Below are 17,716 nucleotides of genomic sequence, written 5' to 3'. Positions count from 1 at the left end.
GCTCAAACTTAACAGAATTTGAGGCAAAATTTAAAAAAATATATAGTAATTGTATTATTTACATTTTATCATAAATTTCATGTTTTTCAGTTAATGTTATGTAATAAACTTTTTAAATAATTTTGGGTTGGTTTTGCTTGTATTTATTCGTGTTATGAAATTCCGCTGTAGATAAACTAATTTACCTATCTCACTAAACAAGAAGGCGTTTTTGTTTTGTTTTGGTGCTAAATATAAGAAACATACGTATAAGAAACAAAATCACGCTGTGGAAACATTAAGAAACACTTGATAAACGTAGTCAAGCCCCCAAAAAAAGATTTTCAAAACAAATGTTTAACAAAAACGTATTTTAGTAACTTTGGTATTGTCCAGTTTTAAAAAATCAAATTCACCAAACGTTAGCTGCTAACAGCAAAAATAGTTGTTTTTAAAAAAGGATGAGATAAGTAAACACTTAATTCACAAGCTGCAACAATCACGTCATGCATAACAAAGTTGAAACCCTTTTATTCCTGACAGACAATATCATTGAAGGTATTTCAAACTGGTATTCGCTCTCAGAAAAGATCTCCGGAAGCTAATTTAATTTTGGTAAAACTTTGGTCAACTTTCCAAAAGCATATAATAAACTTGACTTTTGATTCCTAACGCAGATACTAAAAGTTAGGTCTACCGATCATTTTCTAATTTAATAGCCAGCATCCCAACACAGCAGGCTGATGCAGATGGTTGAATAAGCTTGTTGAGCTCAATTTTTTTTTTGCTCTAAGTACAAAGATTCTGCTAGTTGCTTTTTAAAATGTTGAAAATGTTGAAACTTTAGAATATGTTTAAAATGTTGAAATTTTCATTAAGCAGGGTAAATAGTTAAATCATAAGATAATGTACTTTGAAACAATAAATCCTTTCTATGAAATACAGTGCAATTTCTCTTATTCGAATTTTATGGGGAAAAAATAACAGTTCAAGTGTGAGAGATTCTCGAATTATAGAAAGTTGAATTTTCTTAAACGCTTCTCACAGTGACCTTACATTTAATCGAATTATGGAGGTTTTCGAACAAAGGAGATTCGAATTAGAAAGATCGTATTCTGTGTTCCAAGTAAAGTTTAAACTTATGTTAAATTATGCGTGTTCGCCATGTTTGCTCACAAACAAATTACTCATCGATGGCTCCGCGCAAAATCGGACTATCTGCAATCTCCGCGGAAAACAAATTTGGCATATCTGCAATCTCCGCGTAAAACAAAATTGGACTTTCTGCATTTTTGCCAGATACATTTTTGGACTATCTGCGTTTTTTAGGTGCATAAATTTTTGGTGGTGTTTCTTTAAATATTTGAAGTTTTTTATAAAATTCTACAATTTTTTAAATAATAGCGATTATTTAAACATTTATTAATAGCGATTATTTAAACACAAAACCTTGATCATAACTTGATTAAGTTTGTGAGTAATCAAGTAGTTTTAGTTAAGATAAATATGTTAAAAATAACTTATGTTATTGTTAATAATAACATAGCATATGTAACAAAACATTGTTATGTTACATACTAGTTGCTAAATTCATAATACATACTTTGTCAATTTTATTTAGCCTTGTTGTTGTGACTAATAACTTTAGATCAAATTAAATTCTTGTTATGTTATGTTGCAATGTTGCTAAGTGGTCTTTATACGCAAGATCTGCATATAAATATATACAGGATGTCTGCCAAATCAAGAAAATGTCAGGGAATTCGGATATCTTCAAAAAAATCAGGGGATTATCAGGGAAATTAGGTTAAATTTTAGAAAAATCAGGGAAGATGACTCTATCAAACTTACATAACTTAAATAAGTTGTATATAGTACACATAATGTAAAAGTTTATTTGGCAGATAGTTTTATGAACTTCTCTTGATATATTTAATGTGGGTTGTATTATTGTTTATATTTTTACAGTTGAAGAGCATTTTTCTAAACGATAAATAGGTAAATATCAGGGAAAAGCCAGGGAAATCCAGCTTAAAATATTAGCAGACACCCTGTTTATTTATATATATATATATATATATATATATATATATATATATATATATATATATATATATATATATATATATGTAAATGTATATGTATGTTTGTATGAATATATTGGTATATATAAGCAAAGTATAACAGGTTTACTAAACATAATACAAACATTTTACATTTTACAATTAATACAACAGCAATTAATTATTGGAATTGTTGTCTTTTTATCATCTTTCATTTTACTTGTTATTATTAGTTTGGTTCAGTATTTATTAAAAATTTATGTCATGTAACTTGTTTTAATTTAAGGAGAACAGACCAATGTTTGGCAAGACCCATTGCAGTCACTATCTATATTTATTAAAAGTTGCTGATATTGTCTAAAGAATTGATCGTAATTCAAAAGTGATAAATCATGTGTTACAGCAAATTCAACATATGAAATGCAAGTTATGCTTGCACCTCTTACATAATCCAACATTAAGTCAAGCTCTTCATTATTTTAGTACTAAATAACTAATTTTGTGAAAGATAGAAACAGAAATTTTCTGTGAAAAGTATTTAATAGAAGGAATAAATAGGATTTTCAGTTCTGAAAAAACAGGGCAGGAAAGGAAAATGTGACTAAACGTTAAATGTGTTAAACTTTATAGATTTACATAGAAATAAAAATTAAGAGTACAAGTTACTTTGCAAATAATGCTAATGTTTGGCTATCTGAAAACTTTTGATATATGTAGAAAACTAGTTTCAAGTTTTAAGTTCAACTTAAATTCAATTGTTGAATATGTCTAATTTCTTATAAGTGATACAAACTTATCTTTAGTTTATATTTGTTTGATATTTATATTAATAAAGTTTTTTTCTCAATTTTACATTTCTTATTTGTGCGAGTTAGACAGTTTTTTATAATATAATTTTTTTTTTTTGCTATGATAGTATTATATTAAAATATTTATATTTACATCTTTAACCACATGTAAATACAGGTTTTATATCTAAAATTTTCCCCTCAGATCATTAAGGAGCTTTGCCATGTTTAAATGCACAATTATTTTTATCTTGTATCAAAGAAAAAATTTTTTAAAATTAATTTCATAAATGTAAATATATGATTTTTTTTCAGTCATATAAACCTTATCTACTTTCAAACATAAATATTTTCTGTCAACATAAATTTTTAAAATAAGAAATTTTAATCGTATTGAAACGGTATTATATATATTATTAACATAATATAAACAACTTGTAAATGAAAAATAATTTTACACTATGAAAGATAAAATTCTGTTTACTTTAAATTAAATTAATATACAACATTATAGTATATTAGTAAAAGAAAAAGAATTTCTTAGTAGGATAAGGATGACCCCTGGATTTTAAAAATAATCCTAAACGTTTCTAAAAATATAATTTTTACACAAAGCGACAAAAATAGTCAACGCTGAATAAACAATGTAAATAATGCTAAATTAATTTAATGTGCTAATTAACAGTGTCGGATTTAGATGACATTTGACTTTAGGTATTTTTACATCCATTATATTTTGGTTAGCCATCGAAATTTTTAATTTGATGTATACTTCTAGAAGATGTATAAATCTAGAATGATTTAAGGGTTGATTCCTTCCAAATCAAATTTCAAAAACCCCATTTTAGACATTTTCTACTTTTTTTAAAGTTGTAATTGGGCAAAAAAAATCCAGCACTGTAAATATTGCCATAAATATAATTTTTAAATATAACATAACATTAAAAGTATATTATGCGAGAAATCATTTAAGTTGTTGTTTTTGGGTTATAAGGCAAACCGGTGTTGCGTTAAAAAAGTTAGTCGTTAAAAAAGTTTATTAAATGTGAAATCTGCGCATGCGCGAAATAATTGCAACTTTTTTAACGCCTTACGGCGTTAAAAAAGTTTGCCCGTTAAAAAAGTATTCAAAATGGTACCGTCAACCGGGGTAACTTTGGTCGCCGGGATAACTTTGATCAATAGTTGATTTTTTTTTAAATTCCTAAAATTTAACATCTTTTAATTTTGTTAGAGATACAAACAATATATATCGACTATTATATCAACAATTTTGGTAAATCAACAGTTTTTGGGAATATAGCACAGATACTTCGTAGACTACATTGAAATTATTTTGGCATTTTTTGACACTTCTGATACATTTATTGTACCATTGAATTCTTAGCCGGTGAAAATGCCGAGGAAATAGAAGCGAAAGCGTGGTTCAAAAGCATATGCAACTTCATACAGTCAAGAAACGTTGTCCAATTCTATGAAAGAATGTTTAACTGGAAGAATGAGCGTGAGAAAGGCTAGTTGACAGTTCGGAATATACGCTTCCCATTTGCTTCAACCGCTGGACGTTGCTGTTTTCCGTCCGCTAAAGATAGAAACGTGCATCAAAGAATCAATACCAAAAAATCAGTTCCTCGGTCTTCTTGCTCTACTGCAACGTCGATTGAAAAGCGATAACTTGAGATCTGACTTCAAGGCTAGTGGAATATTTCCCTTCGATAAAGAAATGGTCATGAAGCGTTTGCCACAGGTTTACAAAGACATTGGAGGAGGTACCGGTGGTACTGTTAAGGAAGTATTCAATGAAGATATAGCAGGTCTATTAGTGAAACATTGTGGACAGGATGGGAAAGCAAATCGCACCAGAGGAAAAAAGATCACACCTGGCAAAGCGATAACAAGATCTGGTGAATAACACAACTCCTACCACATCAAAGAATAACAATAACACCAAGAATAACAAGAAAAGGGCAAGAGTTGAACAAGTGTCATCATCCTCAGATGACGATAATGACCTACTAGAAAATGACTTTTTCACAATAACAGGGGGCTAGTTGCAAAATTTTTGTCTATTTAAATGTTTTTTTCATGTTTCTCTAAGTGTTTAAGGACTGATGATTTTTTAAAACTCCAAAATGTGACCAATATTACCCCATAGCAGGGGTATTATTGATCAAACATGATAAAACCTGGAGGTAACATTGGTCACTTTTCGGCGTTTAAAATAAATATTTGTAATAGAAAAATTAAAAAAATTAATATAGAGGCCTATAGCCAAGACCTACGATGTTATTACCACAAGAGAAAACTGTAAAAAATTAATAAGATTCAGAGATGTTTAAGAAAAACTGCCAAAACTGACCAAAATTACCCTGGCTGATGATACTCTTTTATTTGCGCAACCCTCAAATCCACAACAGAATATGCTTTGAAATTTTGATTAAGGCATAGGGAGGCATTCTTTTTTTATTTTTGAGCGAAAGCTCTCAAAGAGAGTTTCAATTATTTTTTCCAAATTTTTTTTCCTCGTAATTTTCTAATTCTACAAAGTTATACAATTTTTATGACATTTTTTTTTTTCATTTGACCTCCTCAGAGTATCAAAGCTTTTAAACTCCTATATAAATTATATTTCATGAAAAAAAAGAACACAGATACTCCTAAAAGAGTTATACTAATTATAATAATATATACAAAATCAAATATTTTTAGTTTCTGATATTATAGCTAAGAAATATTAACATTTCACCATGAAGTCCTGTTAAGCTTTTTCTCTTTGCATTATATACATTTCCACCAATACTAAAAAGTCTTTCACTCTCCACAGAAGACGGTGGGCAGCTTAAATACTTTAAAGCAAGCTTTGCTAATAGTGGCATTATGGTTTTCTGTGATTTCCACCACAACAAAAGATTGCTTTCTTTGTCAATAAGGTCTTCATTTGATTAGAGTTGAATTTTGTTTAACAAACTTTCATTTGAAATTAAAGTTTGTGGTTGACCAATTTATTTAGAATTAAATCCTACAAGTTCTTCGAAGTAATTGTCAAAACCCATTTCTACTATATCTTTGTATTCATTTAGTACTGTACGATTATTTTCATATTCTGAGTCAATATTTTCAATATCACAAGCTGCAGACCAATTATTTTCAGTAACTTTGATGTTTTTTATATTTTCATGGGTTTTAATAAGTTGAATGGTTATGTTTTCAATACTTGTTTTGGCAGCTGAAAAGGCGTTTTCATTTTTGAACATTTTTAGTTTGAATCTGGGATCAAGAAATGTTGACAAGATGATGTTATAGTGTTGATGTTATATTATGATGTTATATTGTTTGAAACTATTCTCCATTGAATTAGTTGTCATCAATTAAAGCTTTATTAATGAAATGTTTCAAAAACTGTATCTGTGGTATAATATCTGAGACAATAGAATTTCTTTCACTCAAGCAAACTCTTGTTTTGTGGAAATCTTTTAGCAAAACACAAAACTGTCCAATAATCATCCATTTGTTTGCATTTAATAAAGGAAGCTTACCATTTTCAAGTGCATATATGGTTAGAGGTTTCCTTTGTTCATAAACTCGTTCTAACATATGACAGGTACTATTCCACCTTGTTGGAACATTTTGAATAAGTTTGTGCTTAGGAACATTGTTTGCTTCTTGAAGAGCTTTAAGTTTAGGGCAGGCTTGGGGAGAATGGCTGAAATGCCCAACAATTGAATGGTAGTTTTCAATGACATTCTTGAAAACTGTTTGTTCAAAAATACACTCATTAATTACTAGTTGCAGTGTGTGTTAAAACAAGCCATACTATTATATGGGCTATCTTAATAATAGCCTTAACAATATTTGTACCATTATCTCTAGCTATTAAATGAATTTTTGAAGGTGGTATTTTAAATTCAGCCATAATATCTTCAATCAATTCAGCAATATTTGCTGCTGAATGCCTCTCAGGAAATGGAGCTACTCTATGTACAACAGTTTTCTGATTAAATGTATTATCTAAACAGTGACCTGTCAGGCTCATGAAGCTTTCATTTGAACTACTGGTCCATATATCAAAAGTAAAGCTTATGAATTTAGCAACTGAGTAAACATGGACAGCCCTTTTTAATATAAAGTATAAAATAATTGCATCAACTGAGTAAACATGACAGCCATTTTTAATTTAAAGTATAAACTAATTTTTAATATTTTACATAACCTAACGAAACGATGCAACTTTTTTAACGCCAAATTTCATTCCCTAACGAACGCTTTTTAACCATACTGCGCACGCGTAACGCATGCGCAGAACTATTTATTAACTTTTTTAACGACAAACTTTTTTAACGCAACACCGGTGTTGCGTTAAAAAAGTTTGTCGTTAAAAAAGTTAATAAATCGTGCAACAAACAACTTAGAATATTTAGAGAAAAACTATCAAGAAAAACAAATCAGTTGCAGAACTTGGAAGATTGTTTTAAAAGACTCTGGGTGGGCTCTGACCCTTTAGTTACCGAGCAAAGGAACAAAGGTCGATTACAATGCAAATTGTGTAGTGAGATAGGGCATAGTAAAAAAACATGTTTCAAAGTACATGAAAATGACATTGTTAATACTTTGTTTATGTAAAATAAAAAAATTAAACTTGAGCGTTTGCTATTTTTTTAGTCTTTTTAAAAGTTTAGATAAAATAACTTGTGCATTATGCTTAAAGAAACAATTAAACATAGTTTTTATAACCACAAATAACTTAAAAACCGGGAGTTTGGTAAATATATGTGGCATACCAAAACAATGGCAACAGCATGAAGTTTCTAAATAATATATGGTTTAGTATTACCAAATTTCCGGTTTTTGAGATATTTGAGGAAGTATACAAAATTTAAGAGATTTTTTTTTGCAGAAACTGACTTTTGCATTAAATTTTTTTAAAAGAAATGAAATTTTTTTATTAATAACGTTAAAAAAAAAAAAAGGAGTTAATACTTTTATTTTGTTCATTCAATTTCGTGAGAAATGAAATATTTTTTTAAATTTTTGTTTATAAATCTGCTGCATATAATTAAAATTAGAAAATGTATGTGAAAAATCTAACTCTGCGGTGTGAAGGTTTTTTTTACATGTTTTTTAAAACTTTGAAAGGTTGTCATTTCTTAACCAGGCATGATAATCACCTGTAGTCTTTTCCATTTAAGTCGAATTTTATTGTAGTTTCAAAAAATCATAAAAAAATTTTAGTCCAGAAATATAGATTTTTTCATTTTGTCCACCATTTGGACCACTGTGATACTGATAACTATAATATCATCTTGTCAACATTTCTTGATCCCAGATTCAAATTAAAAATGTTCAAAAATGAAAGCACCTTCTCAGCTGCTAAAACAAGTATTGAGAACATAACCATTCAACTTATTAAAACCCATGAAAATATAAAAAACATCAACGTTACTGAAAATGATCGGTCTGCAGCTTGTGACATTGAAAATATTGACTCAGAATATGAAAATAATGGTACAATACTAAATGAATACCAAGATATAGTAGAAATGGGTTTTGACAATTGCTTCGAAGAACTTGTAGGGCTTAATTCTAAATAAATCGGTCAACCACAAACTTTAATTTCAAATGAAACTTTATTAAAAAAAATTCAACTCTACTCAAATGAAGACCTTATTGACAAAGAAAGCAATCTTTTGTTGTGGTGGAAATCACAGAAAACCAAAATGCGACTATTAGCAAAGCTTGCTTTAAAGTATTTAAGCTGCCCACCGTCTTCTGTGGAGAGTGAAAGACTTTTTAGTATAGGTGGAAATGTATATACTGCAAAGAGATATAGCTTAACAGGAGCTCATGGTGAAATGTTAATATTTCTGAACTATAATATGAGAATTTAAAAATATTTGATTTTGTATATATTACTATATTAGTATAGTATAATTCTTTTAGAAGTGAGTATCTATGTTCTATTTTTTCATGAAATATAATTTATTTAGGAGTTTAAAAGCTTTGATACTATGAGGAGGTCAAATGAAAAAAAAAATGTCATGAAAATTGTATAACTTTGTAGAATTAGAAAATTACGGGGAAAAGAAATTTGGAAAAAATAATTGAAACTCTCTTTGAGAGCTTTTGCTCAAAAATAAAAAAAGAATGCCTCCGAATGCCTTAATCAAAATTTCAAAGCATATTCTGTTGTGGATTTGAGGGTTGCGCAAATAAAAGAGTATTGTCAGCCGGGGTAACTTTGGTCAGTTTTGGCAGTTTTTCTTAAACATCTCTGAATCTTATTAATTTTTTACAGTTTTCTCTTGTGGTAATAACATTATAGGTCTTGGCTATAGGCCTCTATATTTATTTTTTTAACTTTTTTATTACAAATATTTATTTTTAAACGCCGAAAAGTGACCAATGCTACCCCAGGTTTTTATCATGTTTGATCAATGATACCCCTGCTATGGGGTAACATTGGTCACTTTTTGGAGTTTTAAAAAATCATCAGTCCTTAAACACTTAGAGAAACATGAAAAAAACATTTAAATGGACAAAAATCTTTGCAACTAGCTCCCTGTTATTGTGCAAAAGTCATTTTCTAGTAGGTCATCATCGTCATCTGAGGATGATGACACTTGTTCAACTCTTGCCCTTTTCTTGTTATTCTTGGTGTTACTGTTATTCTTGGTGTTATTGTTATTCTTTGATGTGGTAGGAGTTGTGTTATTCACCGGATCTTGTGGTGTTTTCGCTTTGCCAGGTGTGATCTTTTTCCCTCTGGTGCGATTTGTTTTCCTATCCTGTCCCCAATGTTTCACTAATAGACCTGCTATATCTTCATTGAATACTTCCTTAACAGTACTACCGGTACCTCCTCCAATGTCTTTGTTAACCTGTGGCAAACGCTTCATGACCATTTCTTTATCGAAGGGAAATATTCCACTAGCCTTAAAGTCAGATCTCAAATTATCGCTTTTTAATTGACGTTACAGTAGAGCAAGAAGACCGAGGAACTGATTTTTTGGTATTGATTCTTTGATGCGCATTTCTATCTTTAGCGGACGGAAAACAGCAACGTCTAACGGTTGAAGCAAATGGGAAGCGTATATTCCGAACTGTCGACTAGCCTTTCTCACGCTTATTCTTCCAGTTAAACATTCTTACATAGCATTGGACAACGTTTCTTGACTGTATGAAGTTGCATATACTCTTGAACCACGCTTTCGCTTACATTTCCTCGACATTTTCACCGGCTAAGAATTCAAATGGTTCAATAAATGTATCAGAAGTGTCAAAAAATGCCAAAATAAACTCAATGTAGTCTACGAAGTAACTGTGCTATATTCACAAAAACTATTGATATACCAAAATTGTTGATATAATAGTCGATATATATTGTTTGTATCTCTAACAAAATTAAAACATGTTATCTTTGTTAAATTTTAGGAATTAAAAAAAAATCAACAATTGACCCCGGTCAATAAAGTTACCCCGGCGACCAAAGTTACCCCGGTTGACGGTACCATTTTGAATACTTTTTTAACGGGCAAACTTTTTTAACGCCTTACGGCGTTAAAAAAGTTGTAATGATTTTGCGCATGCGCAGATTTCACATTTAATAAACTTTTTTAACGACTAACTTTTTTAACGCAACACCGGCGTAGAATTCCCAAGCAGTTTTTCTCACAAATGTTTTAAGATTCATCAAGTCTTTATTATATTTTGATTCTCCTATCGGAATTCTGGATTGATAAGTGTCAATAAGTTCAATTGACGTGTTAATATTAAGATTTTGCGGAAGAGGTTTGTAATCTTCAGTGGAAGAGTAACTTAATTTATAACATATTTTTGGTTCTGGAGTGTATTTCAGACATCTTATGTCTGTAACTGTTGCATCGCCCTTTTTAATACCTGGTCTGATTTCTGTGTAATATTTGATATTTGAAAAATTGTATTTTAGAAACTTTACTTTATACTTTGGAAAAGATTTTTTTGCATTTTCAATGAAAGCAATGTAGTCACGAGGCTCGTGTATTGCTCTACCTCTCAGATTTCTTTCGATATTTGCGTGTACACTGTCTCCTTCCATATGTGTATGTCCTTTTTCCAAATATTTCTGTTCAATTATTAAATTATTTTGAACAGAAAATAGAAGAAGTGAATTTGCTATTACAGTACAACGATTTTGGTAGGTGCAGCCGTCAGAATATATTGTCACTTTATTTAAGTTGGGATTTTTTTCTTTATATTCTAATAAGTGATAAAATAATATCGAAGCAAACACATCACTTTCCAGCCCCCCTTCGGTTTCATCCCATAAATAATTGGTTGCTTCTTTAGTGTGGAGGTTATAGATAGTTTGATTATGAATTTTAATCTTCTTTTTAAAATACAAAGCACCGGCAGATAAAACTGGGCATAAAAGAGTTTGCTGACAATCCATTGTTAAAACTAGTTCATTAAGGGAAACGTTTTTTTTTATCAAAATCCTTACTATTTTGAGCTTGCGTTTTTAAATACCAGTGATCTGTATAACTAGATGGAAGAACATAGTCAGGTGTATCTTTCTTTCTTTCACGAATTTCAACGCAAACGTCACACTGATCTTTTTTAGGTTTGTGTATAAATACGTTTTTCTTGTCAAGCAACTCATAGAAAACTGTGTGGCCCACGGGATCCAAGCGTTTTTCTGCTGCTTTAGTCTTGTAGAACCTGCAATATATAAATATATATATATATGTATATACATACATATATATATATATATATATATATATATATATATATATATATATATATATATATATATATATATATATATATATATATATATATATATATATATATATATATATATATATATATATATCCCAGCCGGCATCTTCACGTTGTTTCAACGTTGATATTTGGTTGAAGCGTTGTTTCAACGTTGGTTAACCAAATCTCAACGTTAAAATAACGTTACTATTTAAACGTTGCTCAGTAAACGTTTTTTTAACGTTATTTCAACGTTGACAAAAAAACTCCGTTTTTAAATAACTATGCGTTGTGTTGGTGTTTAAAGTAAAATAAGTAAAGCCCAAAAAGTAATTGAAATAATCTTTTAGTATGACACGAAATCGGTTAATAATCTTTCAGTATGACACGGAATCGGAAAAGTTTCCAATAATAAAAGTTAAATTCTCTTCTGGTATTCCATCTATTTCTCAAAGTTATTTTTTTTTAGTTAATGGGCTAAGAGAAAGAGCTGTTATAACTTTTTCATTTCCACAGAAAGCAGACAGGATTGTGAAAATTTTGAGTTCACAACCACAGAAGAAAAAAGTGACAATGAGGATGTTGATTTTCTTCGAAAATATAAACAAAGAAAATATAAACAAAGAGAATTTCCTGGTTATTTTCCAAGTAGGCATTAGTTTATATGCTGGAATTATCATACATACATACATACATACAATACATACAATACATACATACATACATACATACATACATACATACATACATACATACATACATACATACATACATACATACATACATACATACATACATACATACATACATACATACATACATACATAAATATATATATATATAGTTTGTGTAACTTAATTTTACTTTCAATTTATAATTTTAGAGCCAAAAGTTGATGCGTATGGAAAGAACCTAAACTCACCTTGCCAAAAGTTTTTCCAAGAAGATATCAATTCTTCTTTTCAAGATAAAGGTTATTGTCTCATTAAATTTATTTAATTAATTTAAAATAAGATTGTGTTATTTAAAAAAAAAACATACAATTATAATATAAAGTGTAATATTCAACTGATAGTGTTACAAAGTGTTGACAAAGCTTTTTTAATCTATGTGTTTTAATTTCAATTTGTATAAAGAAATTAGTTAAAAACAATTTACCACACAATGAAGTAAAGAAAAATAGAAATAAACTACAGAAATTAGATAAAGTTGATAAGTTTCCAATGTCTGAAGGCAGTATGATATTTTATATTTTAAAGTAAATTTTTATTTAAATTTATTTTTTTTTGTAGAAATATAAAATTCATATAAGATTTAAAAGTTTTAAAAACTGAAAAATTTCTTTACTATGCAAATACTAAAATTATTTTGTAAAACTTAACAAAATTTGTAGAGTTTCAAAAGAAAGTGTTGTATCTACTTACCAATATAAGAAATGAGATGCGAAATCAAAACAGTGACTGAGCCTGCTTCTAATAGTGAATTTGTAAGCCAAATAAGGGTTATTTTATCAGAAGTGGAGTTCTCTGAAGTGGATAAAGCATTAGATGATGAAAAAGTGCGCTCATCATGGGTGAGTTATAATAAGTACTTTATTAAATAGTTATTTAGTTATTGAACATTCCCCTTTAGTTAAAAAAAGATTGTTAAGATGGACAACAGTCCTTAAAAACATTAAAAAATTCATGAATTATATAGGAAAAAATTGTCCTGGAAAATACTTGGAACTTGGAATTTGTCCTAGAAAAATCCTGGATCACTTTATTAAAATTTGTCTTAAAGATCTGAAATAGTTCAATGTTTTGATATCATATTTGACCCAAACCATAATGTTAGATTTACTTTATGTTTTTTGTAGGTAAATCAGCTACAATTAATTGAAGGAACATCTTCAAAAGATAGAATACACAAAATTATGCTGAGGTAATTAACTGATAGCTCTTATCGCATTCATAATTACTTTTTACAAAACTTATTTGTTTAATAATTTTAGAAAAAATTTATTTGATAATAAATTCAATTTAAGTATTTGAAAAATTATTATTTATTTATAACCATTTCACAGTTACATTATCTTTTAAAAATTTAGAATATTTTCAAACAATTTTATGGCCTCAATGAATATGAAAGGCAAAGATGGAAAAATATGCTTTAAGAACACTAATTTATATGGCATTGTTAAAGGTATATCTTTATAAATTATGTGAAACTTTTCCATTCATTATTTCAAATCTTCCTTTTTTGATTTTTACTTTATATTTTCTTTTTTTTTTTACAGCTTTTACTATTATATACGATGGAGCGACAGAAACTTTGATTGATGGAATATTGTCTGACTTCCTAAAATACGCTCATTTTGAAAAGGTGGCAGTAAAGAAAAGAAATTTGTGTTGATTTTATTCAAATATATGTAAATATATGTAATATTTAAATATATATATATATCATAAACAAATGTTATCTTTTTCTTTACTAATATATGTCTAACTAAACTTAACTAAAAATAGTCTAACTGTAGACTGAGTATATTTTATACGCTTAATATACATTGATAGTCCAATAGACACAATTAATTGAGTCTATTGAAAATTGATTTAACGTTGATAAATCAACGTTGAAAAAAACTGTCATTCTAAACGTTGTTTCAACGTAAATTCAACGTTCTTATAACGTATTTTGCGTCGATTGAACGTTGATTTAACGTTTGAACCGAACGTTGATTTAACGTTGATAAATCAACGTTGAAAAAAACTTTCATTCTAAACGTTGCTTAAACGTAAATTCAACGTTAGGTTTCAACGTTAATTCAACGTTATTTCAACGCTGTTTGCCGACTGGGATATATATATATATATATATATATATATATATATATATATATATATATATATATATATATATATATATATATATATATATATATATATTTAATTCTATATAGTACTTTGTAATAACTCACGGTCACATATCAATTGGTTTTTGCATCAGAGACAGGTTACTTATTTGAACTTTATTGCGCGTTGGTTTAAATGTTTGTGCTCTCCATTTTATTCCCGTTGAAAATCCATATTTTAAAGCTCAAGACTTTTTTTTTTGAATTCGAGTCTTATTTTTTTTAGGGGCTAGAGCATAATTGGTATTGATATTTTGATTAATAGTTAATACGTCTCTGATTACTCATTATGTCATTACTCAATGTACTGTTGTAATAATGATTTTTATAGTTACAACAGTGCATTGAGAATTTAAAAAACGTGGTACAACATTTTGAGTCCCGATCTCAAATTTCAAGTATCTTAAGTATGAACTCTTTCTAAGCAAACGTCAAAATCTTTTGTCAAGCGTGTTATTAAAAATGTATTGTATTAAAGTAAATGTAGAAAGTAATGTATCAAAAATTAAAAATATTCTTGCATCTCTACTATAACACAAAAACAAACACACAAACACACAACCCCCCCCTCTCCCCACTCACTTTGAACATACGCATTATCAATAATCAAACCCTTTTCCTCAACGCAATTTTTCAAAACATTGAAAACAAAAAAAGCATTTAGTATATAAAAAAAAAATTTAAGAGAGATAAAGAACAAAAGATAGTCAAATCGCGTACGTACTATAAAAAAGTTTGAGAACGACTGAATTATATAAAGTATTTTAAAAACTGGAGTAAAATTTATTTATGACCAGTTATATTAGTTAAGTTCTAGAATATCAGTTGAAAAGTCTAGAGTGTTCATTACAACTTTTTATATTATGGCCCATAGTTTTGATTACGGAACTTAGAACAGAAAGTTCAAATAAAACGCTAAACTTAAATAAACTTTGTATAAAAGAATATATTGACCCCACAGCTATAAACTATTAATCTAAGTATATTCTACCTGAAAATTTCAGCTTAGATGTCCAGTCATTAACTAGATAAAGTCTTTTGGTGTCTTTTCGACAGTAATGAGACTCCAACTTTTCTAACGAATCAATAAACTCATCAGCATACTGCTTACTCAATTGAAAACTATCAAGACTAGTAAATAAATCTGGTTTAGATAATACGTAAGGATTTGCTTTTGTGAATTCTGTTAGACAAAAACGTCTTACTGTGCTATGAGACAATGCCAGAGTGTTTTAAAAAAATTGCATGCATACAGGCTGTATAATATTTTTAACTTTAAGGTGGTATGCAAGCTCATTATTTCTAGAGTATTTATCGTATGGGTTAAATACTGTTCTTCTTTTAGTATCGCTAATACAAACTAACAATTTAACCATTTCAATTTTCATATTTTTATCAAGTAGACAGAACTCGGTTAAAATATGTTGTCTTGTTTCGTCATTTATGTCACGACACCGCAGATTTTTTTGAAAACACATAGTACTTTCACATCTTGGACCAAGTTCTTTGGCGTTTTTTTTAATTTTTTTTCGAACCCCATCAACTAGTTTAGTACCGGTATATTCTTTACCTTGCTCGCGCAGTCTTTTGTTTACATTCACAAAAGTGCTTTTTTTTATACTTTTTTTTAATGCGTTGTTAAGATTATTCCTAATATTTAATGCATTACTTGATTTGTCAAAAATATTGGATAGTTCAATGTTATTTTGGAGTTCAACTGTTAAAAATGTTCCTTCTTTGTCCGATGAACCATCATTATTTACTATTTGAGCCATACTGTAATCAAAATACGTTTTTTAATAAGGTTATATGACATTAAATTTATGAAAACCGGATGCATTTAATATCTTGGTTGACTGTTTCTCTTCACTCTCCTTATTTTTCATCAAATTTAATTGAACACTTTTTTTTACATAGGCAGTACCGCGTATAGAAGTTAAGAGCCTCCCCCTCCCCATAAAAGGCCTAAAAACTTTAAATGTTAAAAAAAAGTCCTTAACGTTGTAAAACGACCCTTAAATTTGCAAGTGGGTCTCTAAATTCGTTAGGACTCCCTAATTTGGGTGTGGGGCAGCCTAGTCACACCTCCATCCATAAGTATTATATGATACCTATATAAAAAACTAATATTTTGATGTCCCCAATGAAATTTGCTAAAGCACGAAAAATTGTTTCTACGAAATTAAAATTATATAAAAATTTTAAATTTACTCACATAAATAAAAAGATTAATCATTGAAATTATATTAAAAATAGATAGTATTAATTTCCATTAATTTCCTCAAATATCTATCTTTCTAACTATCTACCTATCTATCTATCTATATATATTTATATCTATATAAATCTAAATTTATATCTATATATATCTAAATAAATATTTATATCTATATAAATATATATCTATATATCTATAAAAACATATTTATCTATATTTAGATAAATATATATAAAATACATGTATTAGGGATATGGCTGAAAGTATGTTATTATTGATTTTTATTACACGTTACAATAGGAGGAAAAAATATTAAAACAGAAAATACCACAAAAATGTCAACTTCTAAAAAAGGCCACAGCCCAAGGCACCTGACAATATGGTGGCTTCAATAAATCACCAAAAATTATTTATCTCCGAAAGTATATTAACTTGGGTCTCAAAAGAAGTGGTTTCGTATATATATAAAAATTTTTTTTGAAAAAAAAGTTTGCTAAAATGTATATTAAAAAAAATAATAATAATTTTTATTAAAAACAAATATAACTTTTTTAGACTTGTTATGAAATTTTGCTGCTTTTGAGAGCCAACTTAATATACTTTGAGAAAAATTATTTATGATATATGACACTTCCCATTTTATTGAGCAACTTGGGCTGTTTAAGTTGTTACTTGCAAATGATATTTTCTTGATTTAGAAAGATGTAAAGATGATTGTTCCAAACAACCTTGGGACAAGAGCTTTTTTTTGATCAAGATAATAGTTAAGGTGACATCTGGCTGTAGTTTACTTTGGGTTGAGCTTCAAACTATAGTTTAAAGCTCAAACCCAACTGAAGCTCTAACCCAACAAAATCAAATCTGGAGAAACTGGTTTTAAACCAGATAACTACTTATGCATGTGTTTGAAACCAGTTTGTGTTTAGAAAAGTATCATCTACAAAAAAAAGTTTATATATGGACAAAAAGGAAAATTTCCCATGGCCTGTTTGCTTATGGAACCAAATTAGACTATTATTGATAATTTTGTTAGTTA

At 28.6% G+C, this 17,716-nt stretch overlaps 1 pseudogene across 1 annotated transcript; it reads left to right on the top strand.

Annotated features, from left to right (window-relative positions):
* The first annotated feature begins 11,694 nt into the window (after positions 1–11,694).
* On the top strand, positions 11,695–14,000 carry LOC149875939 (uncharacterized; annotated as a pseudogene). The gene is made up of 7 exons (XR_016448976.1): positions 11,695–12,002; positions 12,086–12,217; positions 12,453–12,542; positions 12,963–13,142; positions 13,428–13,492; positions 13,659–13,753; positions 13,848–14,000. The product of XR_016448976.1 is annotated as an uncharacterized LOC149875939 (transcript).
* The last annotated feature ends 3,716 nt before the right edge of the window (positions 14,001–17,716 follow it).

This window comes from Hydra viridissima, unplaced genomic scaffold (genome assembly GCF_058129835.1).
Source record: "Hydra viridissima isolate aposymbiotic clone 2 unplaced genomic scaffold, HvirCarnegie_v1 scaffold_96, whole genome shotgun sequence".
NCBI classification, from domain to species: Eukaryota; Metazoa; Cnidaria; class Hydrozoa; order Anthoathecata; family Hydridae; genus Hydra; species Hydra viridissima.
Note: the sequence above shows the minus strand (reverse complement) of the source record. Positions and strands in the feature narration are given on the sequence as shown.